The sequence below is a fragment of the Neovison vison genome, chromosome 2, assembly GCF_020171115.1.
Source record: "Neovison vison isolate M4711 chromosome 2, ASM_NN_V1, whole genome shotgun sequence".
Classification (NCBI taxonomy): Eukaryota; Metazoa; Chordata; class Mammalia; order Carnivora; family Mustelidae; genus Neogale; species Neogale vison.
In genome coordinates this window covers 198,469,375-198,492,699 of record NC_058092.1, presented here as the reverse complement: position 1 = coordinate 198,492,699, position 23,325 = coordinate 198,469,375, and positions in this window count along the sequence as shown.

The following is a 23,325-nucleotide window of genomic DNA, read 5'->3' as shown; positions in this document are numbered from 1 at the left end:
CAGTGACAAGGTTCCCACTGTGCCCCCCTCACCAGATGGCTGCCTCACCAGGATGAGGCATCACCCAGAGAAAGCAGTGACCACAGAGACCCTGGGCGAGTGGCTATCTGTCGCTTCCCTTCTTCACCTCACCTCCACGAGTGGCAGCTGACAAAATAGAGGCCAGGAGCAGTTGAGAAATTTCAGATAGCCCACAGCTGAACCCCAATGGGGTATTTCTCCCACAGCCTGGTCTTCTTAGCCTTGAAGGAGGGAAATGCTGTGAGGGAAGTCACCCAGATTATCCCAGTGAAAGGAGGTTTCCCACACCCTCATCGTCAAGAAGAGGGGCCTCCCAGGGAGCAAGAGGACCTGACCAAATGAGCTTTGGAGCCATGGGTGAGCAAGCGAGGCAAGGGGTCTGCTTCTAAGCCTGATTCCTCCCCTTCCTGTGCACCTGCCCCAGGTAGACACCTACGCTCCCTGAGCCCCAGTTTGCCCAGTCTGCAAAACAGAAGTAAATGCAGCTGCAAGGTTGCTGTGAAGTCTAACATGATGGCGCACAGACGGAATAGCGGCTGCTAGTAATAATCTCTTCTTTCCTCCTCCCATCAGGAGCAACCTGTGCTCAAGGTATCACAGGGACTAGGACTGGGGGCAAAGGGACCTTTTCGAGACACCTGTAGGTGAGCTTACTCTCGCTTCCCAGTCCTTCCTGTCCTCATCTCATCCTAGGACCTAGTCACCACCAGGGTCCCCAGTGTCTCCATCACTGCACTAAGCTTCCCAGTCTATTTTAAAACTTAAGCTGGGAGGATACGCACCCATGCTTGTACATACACGTATGTGGGTGCACACCCAAGTCTGGAGTCTGGCCTGAATGGCATGCACACTTGCCTTAAAAACCATGGAGAAGGCTCTGGTTTCACCCCCAAACAGATCCTAGAAAGATGTTTTAGCACAAAATAAATGACAGGCACACCGAGCTATCCAAGACCTCTAGTGTTCTTTGGATGACACCTTACTGTCCTCTCTCCTGCCCCGTTTGATGCCAAAGTTGCAAGATGGCCATGTCTTGTGGCCTATATAGGATCTCCTACTGCCTCAGTTCTGCTGCTCAGTAAACGGAAGAACAACTGGCCTCACGCGGCAATCAGCCAGCATTATTTTGAGTAAAGCCTCCCAGTCCTGGAGAACCTCCCAAACTGGCCCAATCAAAAAAAAAAAAAAAAACCAACAACAAAAACCCGAAGCAAAACAATAAACAAAACTGCTAGGTTGACTTGGTCAGAGATTCTAGCTCCTGCCATACCACCCAGCAGAGAGCTCAGGCCTTTGGCAGTGCGGCCGGGGCGGGGCGCACCAAAGCCACTGCAAGCAGGCCTGGTTCAGACCACCCTGAGTCATCCACATACATCTCCTCTTGTCAAGAGATAAGCAGTTGGATGATGACTTCTGCTTCCAGCAAAACCAAAACAGGAAAAGCAAACCCATGTGGTCAGTCAGCAGGGGAAACTGCTCCAATGTTAAAATATGGACCTTACCCCTCAGGGACCTGGTAGGGATACACAGAATGGGAACCCCTGGTTGGATAGTGGGGGTGTAGCAATGGTGGTCTGATCCATCCCAGCAGCAAAAGAGGGCCTGACAGGACCACTAAAGGCCAAAGTTGGGCAAAGCAGCAAGGAGCATTCCTGAGCTACCGAGAGGTCTTGTTTGAAGGGGACAAAATCTGCCCATCACAGGATGAGGGGGCCTTAAGTACAAAATGCTCAGGTCACATGCTGTGCCAGTAAAGGGTTCGAAGTTAACTGTGGGCAAAAGCCCAAAGGACCCAGCACTGCTCACCAGAGAGGCCCAGGCCCCCAAACGCCCCAGAGCTTCCTCCCCTGAGGACAATATGCCCATACGTCCCAGGAGGCACCTGGGGTGGAGGAGGTAAACCTAAAGGCCCAGGTGCCCCAAACCAGAGGTAGCCAGGGTAGCTAGTGTATCCCTCCCTGCATGCTCCCGGGCACCCCTGCCCCCAGGCACCCATGCACCAGCATGGGCCTGAGCCCCACCCCTGGCCGCATGAGAAGCGGACGCACAGGCCCATCTACTGTGGGAGCCTGCAGGAAACAGCATCTCCACAGCTGCTCTCTGCACACCAAATGTACAGGCCGCCTCTGGCTCTGGGGCCAGAGGCCTGAACACACCACACCATACTCTCTCCCCAAGATCAGGGGCCCCTTCCCCGCCCCTCCTCACAAAGCCCACCAGACCCAGGGAGAAAGTCCTCGATACAATCCCCCAAACTAGGCTACAGATCTTCCCAGAGGCAAAAGCAGTGACTGAGGGAAGATGAGGCTATGGGGCAAGAGGTATGGATAGAGGGCAGAAGGAACGCGAGGGAAAGGAGGTTTGGGGCTGGAGGCCTCGCGGAAGGGTGGAGGGAGGGGTAGGGATGGAAAAGGGAGGAGGAATGGGAGCGGACAGCGATAGTAGCGGAGATGGAGGCAGAAGAAGTCGGGGTCCTAGGCAGAGTGCTGGAAATGGGAGGATGGGCAGAGGAGACGCGAACGAGGGGATGGGATAGGCAATGAGAGGAGAGATGGGAGGAGGGATGCAGCCATGGGGGGCGCTGAGCACCAGGCTGGGGCTGTGATGCGGAGGGTCGAGCGCACGAAGAGGTGAGGAGTGGGGTTCTGGGGCGCAGGAAGGGAACGCGCTGCCCATCCCACCACCCTCCCCCCTACCACCCGCACGCCCACAGCCGGCCTCTCACCCTCTCGCCCGCCCGGGGCCGCGCAGGCCGGCGGAAGCGCTGCTCCTGCGGCCGCCACAGGTGCCCGGCGCAGCTGCCCAAGATGGAGCCGGAGCCCGACCCGGCCCGGGCCAAAGACGCCACCCGCCGCCGTCCGCCTGGCCCGCGGAGCCAGCGCCCGGGTGGCGCCCAGGGGTGACTGGGGGGCTGGAGAAGGAGGGGCGCAGGGGGCGGTGGCCCCGCTCACCTGGGCCAGCCCCCGCGCTCCACAGCCCGCGTTGGCGTCCGGGCCCCGCCCCCTGCCCTCGGCCCCGCCCCCGGGACCCGGCCTGCCCCGCCCCCACGGCTGCCGAGCAGTCCGGCGCCCACAGCCCCTGGAGCCCTACCCCTCTGTCCACGAGCCCCCAGTCCTCCTTCCCGACCTCAGGGCAGGTCTCCACTGTCCCATCTCTTCGGCCCCGCCCCCATCACGATCCCCTGTTATACGCGCCTGCCCTGCGAATTCCCCAAGACACCCATCTTCTCGACTTGCCTCCCAACCACAATCTTATAGGCTCGGCTCCCCACAGCCCTCCAGCCCCCGACCGAGCCCCCAAGTCCACTTCCTCTTTGCCCCGCCCCTTCGGTCCCCGTGGTAGAGCGCCACACCCCTCACGGAGGGCCACGGGTCCTCTGGCGACCCCCTTCCTCACGGCTCCGCCCAACGTCCTTCATCATCCTGGACCCGCCCTTCATAAGTTTCAGGCTTCCGACCCCACCCTCAAGACCCAATGGCTTTAGGGCCATTCACCCTCGGACACCAGGCCGGGTTCATCATAGTCATAGTCCTGCTCCCCTGTTCTCCAAACCCTGAACCCCACAGCCCCATCCTCTTAGCTCTACTCTCGCAGACTCCAAGACGACCCTGGTCCAGGACCCCAAAGCCCGTATTCTCCCACCCTTTCCCTGGCCCATGTCCCTATCCCCACCTTTGCCCCCTAACCAATCCCATTCCTGGGCATTCAATCTCCAGACCGCCCCCATGGGCCCCAACAGCTGGCATGCACAATGACCATGAGAGGGTGAGGCCACCCCATCCAAGACACACCCCATCCCGCTGCTTCCTATAGTCCCCAAAATAACCTCCCTCTCTCCCTTTCTGCCCCACGATTCCAGGAAGAGTCCAGGTCCTGGGAATGCCTGGTCCTGCCACCTTTCCTTCTGCATCCCCCAGTATCTGAAAGCCTTGATCTGGCTAGGGGGTCGCAGAGGAGCAACAGCCACCCACAGAAGCCACCCTCGACCCCTTCAGCTCTCCAGAGGTTCCTGCCACGCATCTTGAGGGCCTCATTTTAAGAAGAGCGTTTCCCACCTTTGGGCCCCAGTCTCTTGAGAATTGGGTCCCAATGTTGACTCCATTGACTCTAGCTCGGGGAACCCCTGATTTGCTTGCCCAGCATTTTGCTGAGGGATCTACACAGCTTTGGTCCAGTGCCCTCAGAAGCTAATGCCTCTCTGCTCCTCCTCCAGTTTGAGAAGCCTGGGCTCACCTCTCCAGCCTCTCCCAGTCCTGCTCTGAGGCCAGAGCATTAGGAGACGGTCAGCACAAAGCCCCTCAGACCTCAGAGCAAGGTCGAGAGTGGAGAACCTAGGCTGGAATGTGCACCATTCACTGCCCTTCCCCCAGCCCCTACCCCGGCTCCTAGCCCAGAACAGGGGTGTGCAGCCCTAGGCCACAGGTGTGGCTGGTACCTCCTGCCCAGCTGCCCCTCACCTCACCGCCTGGTATGTTCTCTGAGTGCAGGGACCCCCCGCATCTTAGTATCCCTGTCTGTAGCTCTGAACTGCCCCTCATCAGATTACCTCATAGACCAAGGGAGACAACAGATACCTGTCACAGACAGCATTTGGGTCCAATAGGTCATGCCCTCACACTCTCCCACCTGAGGTTTAACACAGGCATCCATGTCTCCCTATTCCCACCCCCTCCAGCCTGGGATCCTGCTGCTTAGGGCCTGGCTGGAATGGAAGCCTTGGCCCTACCTCCCCCGCCCCTCCTGCCATGGTCACCTACAGCTTCAAGTGGGGGCTCACTCACTGGTGGAGTGGGTGGGGTTCTACTCAGGAAGACTCAGACTGCCCTAAGCACCCCTTTCCAGTGGGGTCTCAGAGCACTGGCCCAGACAGCTATGGAGGGGATGGTGAACACTGGGGGATAACAAGGGAACCTAACCCTAACCCTAACTCTAACCCTAAGCCCCAGGCCCTGTCCTCCCACCACACACAGCCTGCTAGGGGGGATCTGCCTAAAGGGGCCATATGGGAAATTGTTTGCTGAGACTACCAACCCACTCCTCCTCTTGCCTAGCAATTAGGGCCCCTCTTTTCACGTCTCAGGAATCTTATACACATTGTCTTTTTAGGGAAGTTAACTGAGCCCCAAGAAGGGATAAGTTACCTGGGGTTACATTGAGAGTCGGTGCCAGTGCCTGGGGCTCCCAGCTCCCTGGTCAAATGAGAGCCTCTGAGAACCTCAACCCAGTGTTTCAGGGAGGCAACTTGGGAGTCTGGTGTCCACCTGCAGATGCAGCCTCACTGAACCTGCCACCAGGGTCTCTGAGCCTGGCCTTGGCACCTTGGACAGCTGGTCCTCTTCTTCCAACTGTGGTTTGGCAAAGAAGCTTCTCTGGCTGTGGTGGCTGCCCAGGGAGAGCCAAGCATGGAGAGTCAGCCCTCCGTTGCTGTCCTAACTCCACCTGTTCTCTTGCTCTGCGATCCCACACCCAAGAAAACTGTCCACCTCTCTGGGCATTGGTTTCCTCATCAGCACAGCGGCAATAATTACACCTCCCTCCCAGGGCTGTGGGAAAGATGGGGTTTACGAAAGTGTTCTGCGGAGTGTTCTTGCTGCTATCAGTCATTTGATCAAATATTTATTGAGCTCCTCCTGTGTCAGGTTCTGGAAGTAAAAGCCAGAACCGCCTGGTGTGGAGCAGGAGTGGGGTTTGTTGACTGCTCTAGTAGAGAGGGGAGGCTCTGGTTTAGGACTGCAAGGACCAAGGGCCACTCCTTGAGACTCAGAATCTGACCAAAGAGGGACATGTAGGTGACTCGGTTAAGCGACTGCCTTTGGCTCAGGTCACGATCCTGGAACTCTAGGATTGAGTCCTGCATCAGGCTCCCAGCTCCATGGGGAGTCTGCTTCTCCCTATAATCTTCTACCCTCTCATGCTCTCTCTCTCACTCTTTCTTTCTCAAATAAATAAGTAAAATCTTTAAAAAAAAAAGAAGAAGAAGAAGAAGAATCTGACAGAAGAGAAGCAAGAATGGTGTGCTCTGGAGTTCAGTCAGGGCATGATGCAATGCCAGGTAGAGAGGCAAGTTGCACATCTAGAACTTTCCCAGGAGGTCTGGGCATCAGGGCCACAGGGGTCCCTGAAGTCACAGGAGTTGAATAAGGTCTTCAGGAAGAGTGTAGCAAAGAGGGCCCAGGACCCAGCTGTGGGTAACCAACCAGGTGGCAAAGGACTGAGAAGCAGCAGCCAGGGAGGAAAGAGGGAAACTGAGGCATTGCTGGGACTCGGGATGCTCACAGCAAGCAACTTCATCATGGTGCTGGAGGCAGGACCACAGGAGTGCACTGGGTGAGGAGTTGGAGGGCAGAATCCAAGATACCAAATGTGCACACAACTCTTTTAAGCAAGACCCTAAAGGGAAGAATAAAGAAAGGGGTCACTCGGGAAGGACATGGGGTCAAGAGAGATTTGGGGCTTTGGGCTCTGGTTTTTTGGTTGGCTTTTTAATATGCTGCATCATGGAGTAGGAATCTTTGATTTCAAGCAACAGAGAACAGCTCGGGTTGAGATAGGCAGAAAGGGAGTTGTCGGAAGACCGCGGGGAGCTCAGAAAGGAAGGTAACGTGGAGAGCTATTCTTGCTCCTCCAAGCTGGGAGCCAGGGGACTCCAGACCTCAACAGAGGGAGCCACTTCCCAGTCTTGCCTGGTCATGGCCATGGAAGGAAGGATTCTGGTTTTTTCGCCTTTGTGTTCTGTTCAAGAGTCTAAGTCTCAAGGAAGCAGGAGCTCGTTTGTGTGAGCTACGGCCACACACCTTCTGTCCTTGGACAATCGAGGAATACCTGGCCTGGTAGACCTCTAGGAGTACCCAGGTCCCAGGACATTTTCCCCAGAGGGAGGAATGGAGGCCAAGTGGCCAGACCCAGACAGATCCACTGCACGCTGTAGCAAGTTCAGCGTACTTGACATTGGGGGGCAAGGAGCCGTAGAGGGGGAGCGGATGAAGAGCTGGAAAGAGAGCAGACCTTATGCACTGCTGGCATAAGGTCCCGATGGGCTGGGACATGTGAAGCAGGAGAGGGGACAGCTTCTCTATGTAACTGGAAAGCGAGAAGAAATGACAGGTGTAGGTAGGTTACCAGGTTTGGAAATTTAAGGTTGATGGTTTCTCTTTTCTCTGTGAAATAAAAGGCAAACTGTTGTGCTGAGACAGAAGGGAGAAGATGGAAAGGTTGGAGGGGTGAGAAGAGCAGAGGAGGTTTGAAATGGTCACTGCAGAGGGGCACCTGGGTGGCTCAGTCAGTTAAGTGACTGACTCTTGATTTCAGCTCAGGTCATGATCTCAAGGTCGTGGGATTGAGCCCTGCACTGGGCTCCATGCTGGGCATGGAGTCTGTTTAAGACTCTCTCTCTCCCTCTCCTTCTATCTCCCCACCCCCATACCCTCACTAAAATATTTTTTTAAAAAAGAAAAGGAAAAGAAATCATCATTGCAAAGAAGGGGAAGATCCTCTGTTGGCTGAAGAAACGCAGTAGAAGATATTGCCAAGCAGTACTGGGGCCCAAGCAAGACCAGCAATAATATCATCAAAGAAAACAAGTTTTAATTAGGACTCGCAGTTGCAAGAGAGGAAAAGAGAGTCACAAAATGACCACAGTGGGTGGTCATTTCTGGGTGCCGGTGGCCCGGAGCATACGGCCAAACTGGCTGGCCCTTCTGCCGTGGGTGCTTGAGTCATCGGCTTCTAAGAGTCAGCTGAGCTTGTATCGAACTCACTTACTCCGACGGTATGTGTCATAGTGACACAATTACATAAATAACCAATCTAATTTAATTAAATAGGGCATGAACTAGTGGAATATGCATAGAAAAAGAAAGTTCTGTTCCTACGAAGTCTAGGTTAAGTGCTTTGGAAATTGAGTCACAAAATCGGCCGTCAGTTGAGTGTGGTAAAGGCAGCTTGAAAAAGAATAGGAGGAAAATGTTAGCTTCTGAATCAGATTGCTTCCCGGCTGCCATAACATTAACTGACTTGCCTACGAACCTGTCATTTATTAGACCTGAACACAGGAGGAAAGGGCCACTATTGTATAGTTTAGGCAAATGAGGGGACTTATTGAATCATCTTCAGGCACTGGCTGAAGCCAAGGACTCCGATCTCTCACCTGCTCCTTCCCTCTGACACCCTCTGGGCTAATTTCTCACATACAGACTCTCTCCTTTCGTGAAACAAGGTTGCTGGCAACCCACACCCGCCCATCTCTGGATCCGCAAACCAGGTCTTCCTGACCCTGCCTGACAATCCTGGGCCAGAGGGAGAGAGCTCTCTGACAGGCCGGCCTGTGCCCTGTGCTCTTCCAAGGATGCTCAGGACCCTGTCCTAGGACGGGCAGCGCCTCCAGGGACTCAGTGGACAGTGGACAGGCAAGAAGCTGTTGCCAGACTAAAGGGAAAGCGACACTGAGTTGGCCCAAAGCGCAGATGACCACAGGCGGCAGCATCTCTGGGAGGCTCAGAAAAGGAGCCGCTGAAAATTCAAATGTGTCCTGGTGCCATCAATGCCTACGGAAGGGAGAGCTTAGATTAAGCTGAACAGTGTCTGTCTTTCCGACACGAAAATTCCTAGAGTGTGAGAGACTCTTCTCACAGCCATACGATCCATGAGTGAAAAGGCTGTGCCTTTTTGTCTGACCAAAGGACCTGGTATATAATAGATGCTGAGAGAAGGGAGGGAGGGAGGAAGGCTATCCAGGAATACCCATTACCTATTACCACCTCATCCACAGACATTTCACTGAGTCCCTAATAAATGCCAGCCATACACTGTGAGCTGGGAATACAGACTGCCTCAGCGATGCCTTGACCTCAGAGCCGGGGTGATGGGGCATTCAGGGACAGCAGTGATGGACGCACACACAGACAATTAGATCAGAGTGATGAAAGGACACAGAAGGGGCTGAGCACGCAGAGGAGAGGCCCTGTGGTAGACCTCTGTTCCCTTTTAGCTCCCCACAATGCACACCCTCCACTTCATTTAGGGAATCACCCCCATACAGAGGCTGCCAGTTGTCCCCCAATCCTTACTCCCCCTTCTACAAGCATAGAACTCCCCTCGCTGAGAACACACCCGCCCAGAGCAGAGACCACCTTTTCAAACACCGTGCAGCAAAGCCCACGGTGTGCCTGGACTCTGCTCCAGTGATGTGTTAGCAGAAGTGAGGCACACGGTTTCTAGCTGAACCCCTCAGAAGGCGTGTTTCTTTCCCTCTCCCGTGGTTGGCATGAAGCCAATATTTCTAGGCCATATTGGGGTCCAACCAAGATGTGTGACCAGCAATAATACTTCCCAGAAAGAATCATCAAGGAAAAAGCAAGTTTTGATTAGGATTTACAATTGCAAGAGAGAAAAAAAGAGTCGAAGGCCCAGCTTTCTGGATGCTGGTGGCTGGGAGGTGACGCTTTGGCTGGCCGGGCCTTCTGCTCTCGGCAGTCAAGTGAACTGGTATTTAGCTAATTCGTACATTCTGATGAGGGCAAGACCCACTGCTCCCCAGGGGTATGAGAGCAACAGGACAGAAGGACCCTACATCCCAGCGCTACACAGTTGTCAGTCCACCCTGGATTGTTTATGACCAAATTTTGCATGAAAGAGAAAGTAGCCTATAGTCTATTTAAGCTGCTATGGGGCAGGGATGCTCTTGCAAAAGCAAAGCCTAGATGGTAATGCATACAGAATTTTGTGCCTGCAACAGAGGTAGTACAGGTAACAAATCTTAAAATATGTTCTCAACACATAGATATTGTAGGCCGGGAAGCTGGAGACCCTTGCTGTGCCCTGCGAAAGCAGTTGATAAACTCCCACAGTCCCCTGGAAAGTCATCTGTAACTGTAGGAAAATGAATGAATATTTCAGGATGCTCGCGTTTGCTGGCTGCTCCTTGCCACTCTCAGCAAAGGCCTCTGTGAGCCAGGAGAGTGAATAGAGCTAGCCAGCGTGCAGGCAGAGATGGGAGGGAACGCATACTGGTGAGCAGATGCTCTCGGGCTGTGATTTCTCAGAGCTGAAAACTCCAACCACTTCTATACGGCAAACTGAAGCAGATCTAGAAGACATTTTTGAAGAAGGGGTATTATCAGGAGACAAGACTATGGACACTAACTAGTCTTTCTCAAGCATTTTCAGCTAAGAGTTCTTACCCCGACAGTGACAGCCAGCTCAACGGCAAAGGCCAGACCGATGGTGATGCCTTCCAGTCTAAGTTGAATGTCTTCGCTGCTCTCAGGTTCACAGGGAGGTGATCAGCTATAGCAGGCAGGCTGTTAAATGAAAGACCAGAGTTTCTAGGCTTAAATATTAAATGTGGGTCCGCGAGAAGATCTGGAAGCAAATAGGCAGAAAGCCAAGTAAGATTCTGAGGGATATGTGTGTTACCAAAGAAAGCCTGAGCCCAGCCAGTACAAAGCCCTCATTGCTGACTCCTTAAAAAACCAATCTCCAGGGGCACCTGGGTGGCTCAGTGGGTTAATGCCTCTGCCTTCAGCTCAGGTCATGATCCCAGGGTCCTGGGATCAAGCCCCACATCAGGCTCTCTGCTCAGCCGGGAGCCTGCTTCCCTCTCTCTCTCTGCCCGCCTCTCTGTCTGCTTGTGATCTCCGTCTGTCAAATAAAAAAAAAAAAATAATAGGGGCGCCTGGGTGGCTCAGTGGGTTAAGCCGCTGCCTTCGGCTCAGGTCATGATCTCAGGGTCCTGGGATCGAGTCCCGCATCGGGCTCTCTTCTCAGCAGGGAGCCTGTTTCCCTCTCTCTCTCTCTCTCTCTGCCTGCCTCTCCGTCTACTTGTGATCTCTCTCTGTCAAATAAATAAATAAAATCTTTAAAAAAAAAATAATAATAATAATAAAAAACAATCTCCAGGGGCGCCTGGGTGGCTCAGTGTGTTAAGCCTCTGCCTCCAGCTCAGGTCATGATCTCAGGGTCCTGAGGTTGAGCTTTGCATCAGGGTCTCTGCTCAGTGGGGAGCCTGCTTCCCCCTCTCTCTCTGCCTGCCTCTCTGTCTGCTTGTGATCTCTTTCCCTCTATCAAGTAAATAAATAAAACCTTTTAAAAAAATTTTTTAAAAAAACAACCTCCACAGGGTGATGTATGGAACTGTTATATTACTATATTGTACACCTACATATAAACTGTATGTTAACTCCCCAGAATTGAAATAAAAACCTAAAAGAAAAAACAGCTAGCCTCTTGCCGACAAACCCATACCAGCAGGAAGTGGGCTGCACGACTGTACAATCCCAAGAGATGTACACGTTCAATGCCAACTTTGGGTTTGGCCACAGAAGGTAGTAGACAAAGAGGGGACCACCAGGGCCCAGAGGGGCAGTCCTGGAGAAAGGGCTGTCATCCAAGAAATATACTCCACTTGCTGGGAATCTTCATAGTTTCTGCCTGGTAGGACTTGATGATGGTGGCCAATGGCTTTAGTGGGTTTCTGTGTTTCTGTGTTTCCTTAATCTGGACAGGGGTTCCTACTGTGTTATCCTATTCTGACTGACTGTTGTGTATGGGGTATGATGAGACAGCTTGTATGGCCACACCATAAAGAACCACATCCATCCCTAACACCAAGGGAGAGGGCATTCCAAGCTTTGAAGAACAGGGCACACAGACATTTGGTTGGCCCAAGGAATAGACTGGGATAGAGACTGCTAACCACCTCCCTAACAGTCAAGATCTCTTCATATGTTTAAAGAATCTCTGCTTTTTATCTGGGGACATGGAAATCCAGGGGGTTATAGGGGGTGGGGGGCTATATTCCTAGAAGCTATGTTTGGGCAAGTAAGTGACCAATAGGACTGAAGTGGGGAGAGGTGATTCTTTAACCAAAAGTAGGGGGAGTCTTCCTCTTTTCTCTTTTCTGTTTCCACTGGCTGGGTGGTAAAAGTGGTGAAATATGTCAAGCTACACGAATGCACAATACTTGTGAACAGGGAATAAATGAGAAGAAGAAATCTGGGCTCAGGCTGCTTACCTGAAGACAGGTGATAGAGAAAGGAACTTCTGTCTTGCTTAGGCCAACCTTATTCGAGGTCTCTCTTCCAGCAGTTCAACACATATCCTAAAAATTACTCACCCTTTCCTTTTCGCCCATGTGTTTTGGGTGTGTCTCAGAGGAGGAGCACATGCTTGGGCCCACGCCAATCACTTGCATCACATCTCCCTGGCTCCCGAGATTGCTCAGGATAAGCATGAGTCCCACTTAGAGCCAATGACATGCAATCAAGAATTTCTCTGGAAGTCCGAAGAAAGAAACTCAACTCCTGTCCCTAAGGAGATATGCGGACTGAAGCCACCATCTTACTCAGAGCCTGATGCTGGAGCCAGCCCAGAGGGTGACAAGGTGAAGGTGTGAAGAGAAGCAAGGTCCCAGGTACATCATCTGAGCCTTGAATGCAGTTTAGGCTAAGGCTGGTCTCATTCCTTGACTTCTCAGTTACAGAAGCCAATAATTATCACTTTTGTTTAAACTAGTTTGGGTTAAATTTTCATCCCTTGCTACCAAAGGTGGCCTCGGTGATAGTCTTCAGCCTAGACTGGGAGTATCATGGAGGTGGCATGGAAGGCAGATACCTGAGTTCAATCTTACAAGGGAAGTCAGAGACCACCTGAAGCTTGCTTGGGAAAACATGGACTTGTTATAAAGATGCATGTGTATTTGAACTAGAATCGGAAAGGTCTCAGGACCTAGCCAGACAGATCCAGCCATAGTCATTGCTGTATCACTTCCTTCCTGGAGCCTGGGAGCATCATCTCCCTCCAGAAGGTCCTCTGTGCTACACTCGGTACCAACTAGCGCCCTCTACTGATGCAGAATTTCCACTGTTTGGATACCTTGAATCACCAAGGCCCCAGCTCCTCCTGGTGGACTCTCTCAATGCATCCTTTTCACTTCTGCTGCTAGCTGCCTAACTCTGGACATTCTTCCCAACATCCAGTTCAAACAAAAGAAATCTGATAGACACAGGTCATCTCTAATGCCAAAGGAAAGCACAAGTCCTGGCCAGCTGATGGATTCAGCACCTAGGTCAGGAGCCCCTTCCCATGCGATGGCCACATGGTCTAACACAAGTCCACCTGCTGGTTGGGCTGTTAGGGCTGTGGGCATGGCAGGTACCACTACTGATGTGCCTTGCATATCTATAAAAAATATATTATATTAGGCAGTACTCTTTTGGCTTTGAGAGGCAGAGTTCAACTCAAATTGACTAAACCACCCAAAGGACATTTCTTGGGCTCTTGTAAAATCCAAGTCCAAGGCACTCAGGTTTTGCTGGATCTAGGTGCAAGGGATGTCTTCAAAGCCTGGCACCTCTCCATCTCTTTTAGCCAGACTTCCCATACATAGTTGGCTCTCAGCAGCTCCTAGATTATATCCTCACATCTATAAGTCCTTGGAAAAGAATTTAAAGAGTTGAAAAAAATGCCAAGTTATTGTATTAGCTATTATTGTTGTTATCACTTCCTACAGTTCCCCCCAAATGTGAGGTTTGAATTACAGTAAACTAATGTGAGTCACTGTGGCCTAAGAAATGTGATGCTCTGACTGACAGGTTATGGATCGAGTGGAACTCTGGAGTTAAGAAGTTATCCCACCCTGTCACATATCTGGGATTAGAGGAGAACACATGGGTTTTGTTGCCAGAAGAAGCAATAGATTGTGGACAGGTAAAAACAACAGATGTCCACTGCAATTCACACCATTGGCCACCTACCATCTGGATATATCCTTCCTTCCATAAACATACTTGTGAAAATATTCTTGTTTAAAATAATGCAGTTATACCATATACCACCAAACCCTCTCATAGCAATGGTAACAGAAGAAAATAGGGTCTAGATTCTCCAACAGTTGCTGCATCCAGCTCCAGTTCCAGAATCTCTGGGTGGTGTGTGGTTCTTTCAGAGAGCCTGGAAGGAATGGTCCTAAGTGAAGCTCTAAAAACCTAGAGAACAGGACCCAGTGGTGATCTATTTCAAGGGCACCATTGAGGTTAATAAATTCCAATAATCCAATTCATCTCGATTATTCTACTTAAGATTCAAGTTTCAGAGTGAGAGCAGAAGATTAGCCTAAAATGCATGTCAAACCCACTCCTTGACCAGAGGAGAGCAGGGCGGAGTGCATCTGATGGAAGAGGGAACCTGGTTTCCGTTACTATAAGAAGGAAACAAGGCATGGGGGTGACTTGGCAAATCCTTAAGTATGTACTTCTGTGGCCTGACAAAGTGATAGAGACACTGCTGGTGGGTGGGTGGCCAGGTCTGCAGGCTCAGGCAGCAGCTCCAGATACGCAGCTCTCTCTAATGCCTAGGAACATGTGAGCTCCCAATTCACACCGTGAGGCCACTAACAGCTTACCCTGGGGGACCTAGGACACTGTGCTAATTCAGACCTAGGTCTTGGCTCCTTACAGGTCTGATTGTAACATTGCCTGAGGCCCAAATGGAGGGCTGCTGCTGATGGCCTACCTGTGTCAGGAGATGCTAGATTTTGCTGCAACCTCAAGCTTCATGGAAGTATCAGTGGTTTAACTGAGTGAAGATCTATTTCCTGCTCACGCTTTACGTTCCTCATAGATTGGCAAGAGAGCACTGTTTCTCTCAGGAACCCAGGCAACTGGAGGCTCCTCGACAGGTGCTTTTGCAATCAGCACCTCGATGGAAAAGAAGGTGGAGAATTAGGCACCAACTCTTAAAGCTTCCACCAGAAAGTGATACATGTCACTTCTGTTCATATTTCATTGGCCAAAGTAAATCACACATCCATATCTAAGTCCAAGGAGGGGGGGCTTCATTCCACCTGCATGAAAAGAGGAAAGTCAGACACACACTGCACTAATGGGAACCACTACCCAGTTTCTCTCTTTTCTTCCTTCCTACAAGAGTAACAGTTTTGTCCAGGATGACAGTGTACCCAGCTAAATCTACCTTTCCAGACTTCCTTGTAACTAGAGCTAGACATGTGACCTTGTTCTGACCAGTAAGATACAGAAGGGAGCCACTGGGAAGGAAAGCTGATGTGATGCCTGGAGACGCAGCAGCCATACTGTGAGCATAAGGACAGAAGCTACACGATAAGGAAGGCAAAAGAAGAGGATGAGGGAGCCTGAGATCTTGATGAAATCCCTGAGCAGCTGCCTTGTCCAGGGCTGCCAATCTGTAGGCTGCTTGTTACAAGAAAACAAAAAACCCTATCTCTTTGAGTCACTGATAGTAGGACCATCTGGTATTTGCATTCCTTACTATTTACCCTCACTGTGTTTTATGTGCACTCCTTACTATTTACCCTCACTGTGTTTTAAGTTTCATTTGTTCAGTTAAAGACTGTGTGTTCAGTCTTTAACATGCAGACAATTCATGGTGCAGTAGAAAGAACAAGGGCTTTGGTTCACTCAATGCAAGCTTCAAATCTAGGGTCAACCAATTTCCAGCTAAGTGTCCTTAGGTGGATAACAAAGGACATATAATTAAGGCTCTTTGAGCCTTGGTTTCCTCATCTGTAAAACGGGAATAAAAGTCATGTGACACAGACAGCCATTTCCCTTATTCACCTCCCGCTGTTAGACTGAAAAGGTCAGATGCCCACTGTCTTGGTCTCCCTGGAAACCAGCATGGCTGCGTGTGGATCTAGCCAATGGTGTATAAGAGCCAATGTGCTAAACGTTTCTGATGAAAGGAGAGAAGTAAGTGAGGAGCGTGTTCCCTTCCCTCTTTTCCTGCCTTTGGACTTGGTGCTAGAGGACATCAAGTGTGGTGCTATAGTAGTTAGTCCTGCAACTTTAAGGCCTATGTGCCTGCTAAGATGGACAGAGTAGAAAGTAACAAGAAGCCTGGGTCTTGGATGATAAACTTCAGCTGCCAAACTAAATCTGCAGCCATCTCACGACAGATTTCTTGTTAATCTCATATTTCACCAATCCTAAAACCCACATGCTTCTTGACATTTAACACTTCCGAAATCAAGTCACATGTCACAGGTGATTGGACAGTAAAGAACTGTATCGTAGTTCAACAGCAATTTTTTTCTGATGCAAGGAAAATGATGCAATAGTGGTACATTTTACAATCAATAGCATCTTAGAGTTGCTGAAATATGAAAATAAATCTCTTTATGGTTCAAGTTACATTAAGTCAGGTTTTCTGTAAACTGTAGCCAGAAGAACTCCGAACTGGGAAAAATATCTACCGTAGATGGTGGTTGTGAAGAATGAATGAATGTATAATATGTAAGCAAAGTACTTGGAGGTAGATTTTTTTAAAGGGATGGTATTTTGTCAGGGCCTCTATATCTAGTTATATAAATTATTTGTCCAACTGTAGACATGCACTCAGACCCTAAGACTAGCATATGTCTAAAAAATAAGTTCAGGGAAAACATGAGTTACAAGTCTGGACCTCAGAGAACTCAAGACAGGTAGAAATCTTTTTTTTTTTTTTTAAGGTTTTTATTTATTTATTTGACAGAAAGAAAGACGGCCAAAGCTGGAACACAAGCAGGGGGAGTGGGAGAGGAAGAAACAGGCTTCCTGCTGAGCGGGGAGCTTGACATGGGACTCGATCCCAGGACCCTGGGATCATGACCTGAGATGAAGGCAGAAGCTTAATGACTGAGCCACCCAGGTGACCCAATAATCTTGTATCATTTGAAACTTTTATTTACAGGTGGCAGGTACCTACTCAAACTGGCTTAAGTATAAATGAGAATTTATTCACTCACCTCGGGGAAAAGTCCGGTGATGTTCTAGCTTCAGACATGGTCTGATTCAGCTGCCACAAGGACCCAGTGACTCTCACCCTCAGTCCCTGGGCACCCACTGTTCCGAGCAGATTCTGTTCTGTCAGGCTCTTTTCTTCTGCAAGATTCCTTGGTGAGATTCAAGCCCCCCCACCCCACCCCACCCCCAGAGGCCTGTGGCCCAGCGCGGTCAGGAAAATTGGTGTTGCCTCTCATTGGCCCTGGTCCATCCCAGTGTCTGTGTCTCCCCAAACCCATCCCTGCCTCAGGAGAGCAAGCTTCAGAGGAATCAAGGCAGAGGGAAGGGTCAACCACACCTGAGTCACTGGCACTAAGAAGAGGGAGAGGAGTTCTCCCAGAACACATCTGGGGCACCATGTTAGCAGAAAGACAAAGGAAGCTATGGTACAACAACCCCAGATGTCTTCCCCAAGCCTTCTCCTCTCTATCCCCTAAGACCACTACCACCACGCAGGCCTCGCACCGTATCACTCCCTCCACAATGAAAGGCGGTCCAGGAAGACCAAAGTCATCCAGTAAGGAGAAGTGACAAGGCCATCCACCCTGGGGCCACAAATCCAAGGGGCATGGAGGGGGAGAAAGGGCATAGCCCTCCGAAGGGGAGCGCTGCTCAGCTCACCACTCTGGTCTCACTGGAGTCATCAAAAAGAGTGACTGTGTTTCAGTCAACTTTCCTGCTTAGGGAACTCTATGGCAATCATCCATGAGCATTGATATTTCCCTCTCATGTCTGCAGGCTGGTGGGGGCCAGCTGGCGTAGACTGGATCCATTGACCCCAGGCTCTCAGATAGATTTGGGTCCGCTCCACAGACCTCTCACTGGCCTTCAGCCAGCAGCTACCTGGGCCATCCCTTTCTTTTTTTTTTTTTTTTCCAATTTATTTATTTTCAGAAAAACATTATTCATTATTTTTTCACCACACCCAGTGCTCCATGCAAGCTGTGCCCTCTATAATACTCACCACCTGGTACCCCAACCTCCCACCCACCCCCCGCCACTTCAAACTGGGCCATCCCTTTCTAACCGTGATGGCAGACACTCAAGAAAATGATTTCCGGTCTTGCAACATCTCTGCTAACATTCTGTTGGCCCAAACAAGTCACGTGGCCAAGCTCCAAGTGGACTGGGGAAGTATGCTTCTGCACCGCCTTGCAAGGATGAGGAAGTACGACATCAGTACCAGGAAGAGAGGACCTGGGACCCACCACGTAATCCCCGCAGCAGGGAACTGAAGGGCGGCTTTCCCCACAGGCTCAGCACTCGTGACGGATTTGTTTGTCAGAGTGAAAGCTCCCCTTTAAACCCTGAGCTGAACAATTTTGGCCTTGTCCGTGACTACATGATCTGTCTGGGGGAAAGGAGGAGGAGGCTGTGGGAGAGCCCTGAACTCCTGATGGCGGTCACACCTGGAATAGAGTCACAGCTGACAGAGATCCTCCCTCTTCTGTCCACTGCCCTCAACGGTCGGGATCCTGTGCTGGCAGGGCCCAGCCCCAGGAATCATCGTCTCTGCACCTTGAATTACAGTAAAGTCTTCGGGTCTCCCGCAGCTCAGGCGGGCCTCGGGCAAGGCCCTCTCTCTGACAGAGTGACGCTGTCAGTGTCTTCTCTCCTCCCACACCTTGCTGACACGGCCTGCTAAGGTCAGAGGACAAGGACAGAGGAAGAGAAGGCAGTGTGGAAAGTTCTTCTTCCATGGTCCCATAAGATGGCTTTATGCTCACTGGATCTGGAAGAAATCTAATGCTGTCATGGGCCCTTTCCAAAGCCTCTTGCAGACCCTCTCTTTCCACTGCCACTCCCTACCCCGCCATCTCCACACCCAGGTCCAGAGCTGTATATCTCTGACCTGAGCCAATGAATCAGACGCCACACTGGCTCCCTCCTCGGCGCCTAGGAAGTCCACCTCCTCCTTCCTTCTTCTGCACTTCCATCGGTTCTGGGCAGGCCTTGGGTCAGGGTCAGAGATAATGGCACAGTGGCTCTTTTGATCACGTGGTCCCCTTCGATTCCTCCCGTCCTGACAAGCCCCTGGGAGTGGGCTGGTGGCAACTGCCCACCCAGTCAGGTCCCCACACCCACCAAAAGTGGCTCATCTCATCAACAAGCCTTTGACACCACCCCATTAGAGGGCATGCAGCCACTTCCCAATACAGCAGCAGCATGCCTGCCCCTCAGCCCCCGCCACCTCAGCCCAAGAATCACAACCAGCTGTGTGCACCAGCCTCCAGTCAGGCTCTTTTCTGATCACACGAGATTTGCTGGCGAGATTCAAAGGCCCTCAGGAAGAGCCTCTGGCCTGGCACTGTCAGGAAAATTGGCGTTGCCTCTCATTGGCCCTGATCAGTCCCTGTGTCTGTGTCTCTCTGAACCCATCACAGCCACAGGCGGAGCTTCAGAGGAATTCCAAATTCCCAAACTCCAGCAGACACAAACCAGACTCTCAGAGAGGTCCTGTTCAGGCTCATGGTCTCTGGGCTTGAGGGAGGTATGACTATGCCCCCTGTCCCCCATGGTAGGGGGTCCCCACTCAGCTCCAACCCTTGCCCAAGTCCTCTCCATCCTCCACTCGCTCAGCTTTGTCTGTCTCCCAATGGGCTAGCTGTGAGGCTGGTTTGCGGCCACCTTTGACAATCTGCATCTCTATCACCTCTCTTTGGAGCTGGATGGCTAACTTCTTAGTGTCTTTGTCAAAACATTGATGTAACACCTTGATACATTAAAACATTTTATTTTTAAAAAGTATTTCCCAGCAACCCCCTGAAAGATGTCCTCATGTGTCTTACCAGCTAGAGCCCTGCCACGTGGCCACCAGCAGCTGCTAAGAAGGCTAGTCAAGTCAGAATCTAGCAGTCAAATCTAGGGGGCTGAGAGCACTGTACATGGCCCAGAGAGCTCAGAGGCATCCCTGCCCCACCACAGAACTGCTCCCACAAAGTCTGGGTTCTGCTGTTAGCAACAAAGCTGGAGGGGTCACAGATGAGCACAGGGTGCTGAGGAATAAATTAGCTGCTGCCGGCCGCAATAGCCTTGACTGATAAAAGACCCGCCCCTGAGTGGCCAGTCATCCCTGGGATGGCTGCAGGGCCAGCGATGACAATTCAGAAATGACCAGCTTTGCCTCCATCGCTGCAGGGTCAGAGATGACAATTCAGAAATGACCAGCTTTGCCTCCATCCCTGACTTCTGCACTGACTGAGGGGTCGATCAGGAGACCCAGAGCTAGAAAAACTGATGTCAAGATCAGCCAGTCACCTCCTAGCTCAGTGGCCTCGGGCAACTCCTCACGTCTGTCCGTGTTGCTCACTTTCCACCTAAGTGAGATGGGAAGGAGCTTCACAGTGCTTGCCCGCCCATCCATTGCCTGCCTCAGCTAACAATTAATTAAGACTCTTCATTGCAAGTGACAGAAATTTCCTCATACTGGCTTTAAAAAAAAAAAATTATTTAATTTATTGAACCGTCTGGGGAGAGATGACTCCCGGCACAGCAAGGCCAGGGTCAGACAGTATCCTGAGGCTCTGTGCTCCTGTGTCGGCTTTGTCTCACATACCCTGCTCCACACAAGTGCTCCCACCCACCCCCGATGTAGCTCCTTCTGCTTCCTCTGGGCCTGAGAAGAAAGGAGTGTCCACAAAAATGGATTCCACAAAAATTCCAGGGCTGAACCCATTGCTGTGTCCAGGGAATGAAGCACACAGTAGGATGGTCTTCCATCAGCTTCCATGAGGGCAAGGAGGGGAGAGAGCAGTTCCGGAGAAAGAAAAGGTGGGCTGTTGTTGCCAGTAGAGAGAAAGGCTGCCAAGCAAGGGCGGGAAGAAGGACAAGCCAGGCAGGGCAGCAGAGAAAACCCCTGCGGGGCAGGCATGAGCCGTGGGCTCCGGGCTCCAACCTGAGACACTGAGTGTTGGTCCGCAGAAACTATTTGGAGCCAGGATGGTGGAGTGGGGGACAAGCAGGGAGCTTCTGACCAGATAAGGAAAGGTACGTTCTCCAAGCTCCTCAAAAGTAGGAAAGTAAGGTCAATCTAACAGAACCAGAGAAAAGACAGGCTCCTTCCCCATCTCACAGAGAGGGACCTGGGCTGACCAGGGTGGAGTTTACATAACTGTGAGCAACACAGTCTTCCACGGGGTTCTTGACATGGCCTTTATCCTGCTCTAGTCTCTCTGTTCCTAGGTGACGAGAGATGACACTTCCTCAGACGGGCTGATTCTTAAGGTTAATTGAAAGTGGCCTTTCTCATGAATCACCCATTGCACTGAATTATTAATCACCTGCAGGCATTTGCAGGCCTTTAAAACACTTGGACTTCCTGCAGCCCTTCTCAGGAATGCTTTTGCCAATTGAAATAGGACTTCCTTTTGGCCACAGAGAAGAGAAACCCTGTCTGCCACTCTTTCCAGTGTTCCCAGCTCCCAGAGACCCGGAGAGGAACGAGATCTGAAAACAGGAAGCTGGGCCAGGGTTGCAGCTCGACCTGGAAGCTGCTGTCATGTGAACAGGCTGTAGCTCAGCCGGGCTCAGGGCCCCTGCGAGGCCATGGACAGAGGGAGTCCAGGGGCTGGGTCTAGCTCCCCCACTTAACTGGGTGGTCCATGGAACTTCTTTGATTTGGTTTCCTCATGAGAAGGAGCAGACCCAACTATGCAGGGCTGACACAAGGTAGGGTTCCACAGGTCATGCACACTGAGCCAGCATCAGGGTGCCCAAAACATAAGGAGGAACAAGAAAGGTGAACTCACACCCCCCCAACACCTGCTTTCATCTTCCAGTGGAGGAAAAAAGACTGAAAATTCGGGGGGCTGGCTGCATGGGTAAGGTGCTTGCAGGCTGAGCTAGCAATGTGACAGCAAGACCCCACAGCCAGGATCCAGGGCAAGGTCAAGAGCTCCTGGCGGGCCCCAGAGTGTGGGGTCTGGGATGTGTGTGATGCATGGACGACACTGGCAGAAGCCAGGGGGCAACTCATCCTCGGGATGCAAGCCTTTCTTCCACCATTCAGCACAGCCTCGGCCCAAGAGGCTGACGTTGGGATGCTGAGCTGAGAAAGACATGGCTCCCTGCCTTTATGAAGTCCTGGTCTGCTAGGGAGAGTGAGGTGGGGTGATGGTCACAGGCACTGAGCGCTGCAGACGGATGGAGGTGGGGGAGCATCTGGGTGGCTGAGAATGGGGAGGAGATCCTGGAAGACATAGTGGAGGAGGGGGTATAGCGTTGAATCTGAAGATTCAGACAGGAATTGGATGCTGTGTTTCGGGTTGGTTATGGCAGAGACCAGGCGGGAGTGTTTGGTGGTGATGGAGTTGGACAGAGGAGGAAGAGTTGGCAGAAGCAGGCCATGCTTGGATGTGGATGGTGAGGAAAGGAGACCAGCAAAGGGGTCTTGGAGGCCTTGGAAAGCAGAGCATGGGGCTGGGGGAGGATGGGCAGCTCTGGACCTAACACCTCCAGACTGGCCACAAAGCATTCCCTCTTCCAGAAGCACCCACTCACGCAGCTTGGGGCCAGTCATGGAGATGGCTCCAACAATGTCCACGTCCCAGTGCTTGGGACCTGGGAATGGGTTACCTGACATGGCAAAGGGGACCTTGAAGAAGTGATTAAAATAAAGATCTTGAGATGGGACAATTACCCTGGATTTTCTGGGCAGGCCCCACCTAATCACCTTATAAGAGGGAGTCAGATCTACTTAGATGTGACAATGACAAGGATTGGGACACCTGGGTGGCTCAGTCAGTTGGGCATCCAGCTCTTGCTTTCAGCTCAGGTCATGATCTCAGAGTTGGGAGATTGAGGCCTGCATCAGGCTGAGCTCAGCAGGGAGTCTGCTTAAGATTCTTTCTCTCCCTCTGCCCCTCCCTGTGCTCATGCTCGCTTGCTCTCTCTCAAAATAAATAAATAATAAAAAATAACAAATATGATAAAGATTCAGAGAGATTAGAAAATGCTGCTGCCCCTTTGAAGACAAAGGAAGGGGCCACTTACAAGCAGCTTCTAGAAGCCAGGAAAAGATGGGAAATGGATTTTCTCCCCAGTCTCCAGAACGAAGGCAGCCTTGCAGATCTCTTTCAGCCCTCTGACTTCAGGCTGCAAGACACTACATTGTTTTTAACTAACAGAAAACTGACATGCAACTCAGACCTGAGGAGAAAGATGAGGAGGCTTTGAGGGGGACCCAGACCCCACTTCCCGAGATGTCATCAGCATCCTCAGCTGGTTAGATGAGCAAAGGTTAGAGCCCCGGGTTCTCTAGACACCAGCAGGATTTGCAGGAGGGGAAAGGTGGGAAAAGGAAATGCCCTGCCTCCACCAGGCTCCTAGCAGTCTTCAGGGGTGGAGAGCAGAGAGAGGCCCTACTGGGTAGAGATGCAGGGACCCCCTTCTCACCTGACCACGGGAAGAAAGTAACTGCCCCACTTCCCATCCCTGGGAAAGGAGGGGGACCCCAGTTCACCACCCATTGTGCCTCAAGTCAACCGGCGCTGGGGGCAGGACGGAGCTGCAC